General features: G+C 43.8%; 1 non-coding gene across 1 annotated transcript; it reads left to right on the plus strand.

Moving 5' to 3' along the window:
* Positions 1 to 1,733: 1,733 nt before the first annotated feature.
* LOC148546222 (small nucleolar RNA R71) lies at positions 1,734 to 1,840 on the plus strand. The gene has a single exon (XR_015901129.1). It is a non-coding gene; the product is annotated as a small nucleolar RNA R71 (small nucleolar RNA).
* Positions 1,841 to 2,434: the final 594 nt, after the last annotated feature.

Genomic DNA, 2,434 nt, shown 5'->3' on the forward strand with positions numbered 1-2,434 from the left:
TCCCAGGTGGGCCAGTTGTGCTTCAGTGCTTGCTTCCTCTTTCAGCATCTCATTATGATCTTTGCTTGGTTTTTTGTTTTTTGGTCTGCTTCTTGTGAGAGTTTGAAGACATTAAAACTGAGTCGTTCATCATGGATCCTCAATATTAGCTCCCCTCGCTCCACATCTATGAGTGGTCTGGCTGTAGCTAGGAATGGTCTTCCCAATATGATTGGGTGCGTGTGACTCTCTTCCATGTCCAAGATGACAAAGTCTGTGGGAAGAAAGTATTTCCCAACCTTTAACAACACATTTTCCACCACCCTTATTGCTTATTTTTGAGTTTTGTCAGCCAGCCTGATGACTACATCTGTGGGCAATATCTCATTGATCTGCAGCCTCTTCACCAGGGATAAGGGCATTAAGTTGATGCTTGCTCCCAAATTGCAGAGTGCTCTATCAAACATTGTTTCCCCTATGGCACAGGGGACATGAAAACTCCCTGGATCTTTTCTTTTCGTAGGCAACTGTGGTTGAATGAGGGTACTGCACTCCTTGTTCATCACTATAGTTTGGCCTCCCTTGAGTGAGCTTTTCCTAGGAAGCAGCTCCTTCATATACTTGATGTATGCGGGCATTTGTTGAATAGTCTTGATGAATGGTATGTTGACATGCAGAGATGCAAACAAATCTAAAAACCTTGAGTATATTCTTTTCTCCACAACACCATTGAGCAGTTGGGGAAAAGGTGCATATAGTCTCAGCAGCTCCTGTTGTGAGATTTCTGGTTCTTGATGATCTTTTTCCTTCTTCTCTACTGAGGTATCTTCAAGTTGTTCTGACAGCTTGCTTGGCTTGTCCTCAGTCTCCTTATCACTTATAGTGACCATCTTGCAATCTTTCCATTTTACTTTCTTTGTTTCACCTCTCGGATTCTTCTCTGTGTCACTTGGGAATCCATCTGTGGGTTTGGGAATTTGCTCAGAAAGATACCCCACTTGAGTCTCCAACCTCTTGATTGTGTCTCCCTGGTTCTTGAAACTGGCTCGCACTTCCTCCTTGAACACCTTGTTGTCTTGAATCTCCTTGCCTATGCCTTCAAGTAGATTCTCAATCCTTGAGAGTCTGTCATCAAATGATTGTAGATTGTAATTAGAGGTGGAAGGATGAGGTAAGTTATTTTGGTTTTGATGTGGATGTGGAGAGGTGTTGTTATTGGGGTGTTGATATGGTCTAGATGTGAAGTGTTGGTGGCTTGCATTGTTGGGATTTGGGCGTCTTTGATCAAGGCTTTGGTCTTGTTGATTTCCCACCCAAAGTTTGGGTGATTCCTCCATCCAGGGTTGTAGGTCTTGGAGTATGGATCATGGTTTTGCCTAGGTGAATTCCCAATGTAGTTGACTTGCTCCTGACTTCCCTCTGCTTCTTCATTCACTCTTTCTTGGGTTGTTGATGAAGTGGAGATTGCTGCTACTTGGTTCCTCTCTATCTTCTTGGTGAGGTCAGCCAACTGCTGGGTAATGAGCTTGTTTTGGGCCAGCAGAGCATCTACATTGTTTAGCTCCATCACTCCTCTCGTGTTCCCTCTTTCAGAAGCATAGAAGTAGTCATTCTCTGCTACAGTTTCAATGACATCTATGGCCTCCTCAATGGTCTTCTTCTTGTTCAAAGATCCTCTAGATGAATGGTCTACGGCCTTCTTTGACTCATAAGAGAGCCCTTCATAGAAAATGTGCAGCTGCACCCATTCATTGAACATATCTAGTGGGCACCTCCTTGTTAGGTCTTTAAACCTCTCCCATGCTTCATATAGAGTCTCACCATCTTGTTGCCTGAAAGTTTGGACCTCAGCTCTCAGCCTATTGATTCGTTGAGGGGGTAAAATCTTGCTAAGAATTTGTTCATCACATCTTCCCAAGTTGTCAAGCTCTCCTTTGGGAAAGACTTCAGCCACTTGGCTGCCTTATCCTTGAGTGAGAATAGAAATAAGAGCAGTCTATAGGCGTCAGGATGAACACCATTAGACTTCACTGTGTCACATATTCTCAGGAAGGTGGTTAGATGTTGATTGGGGTCTTCTTGGACACTTCCTCCGAACGAACAGTTGTTCTGCACAAGGGTGATGAGCTGTGGTTTTAGTTCAAAACTGTTGGCATGGATGGTTGGCCTTTGAATGCTACTTCCACAGTTTCCTGGGTTTGGATTGATGTAAGAGCCTAGAACTCTTCTATCCTCCCCAGCATGATTTGCTCGTCCTCTTCCGCCATGGTTGTGAGCTTCTTCTTCATGATGGTTTTCCATGTTTTCTTCCATGTTTGGTTCAAAGTATTCCTCAAAGTGTTCCTCTTTTTCTTCAGCACCAACTACACGTTTTTCTCTTACCTCCCTTCTTAGTCTAAGGAAGGTTCTCTCAGGTTCAGAATCAAAGGAAGTTGAAGCCCCGCTTCTTCTCCCT

Source organism: Arachis ipaensis, chromosome B9 (assembly GCF_059453495.1).
Source record: "Arachis ipaensis isolate K30076 ecotype BB chromosome B9, ASM5945349v1, whole genome shotgun sequence".
NCBI lineage: Eukaryota > Viridiplantae > Streptophyta > Magnoliopsida > Fabales > Fabaceae > Arachis > Arachis ipaensis.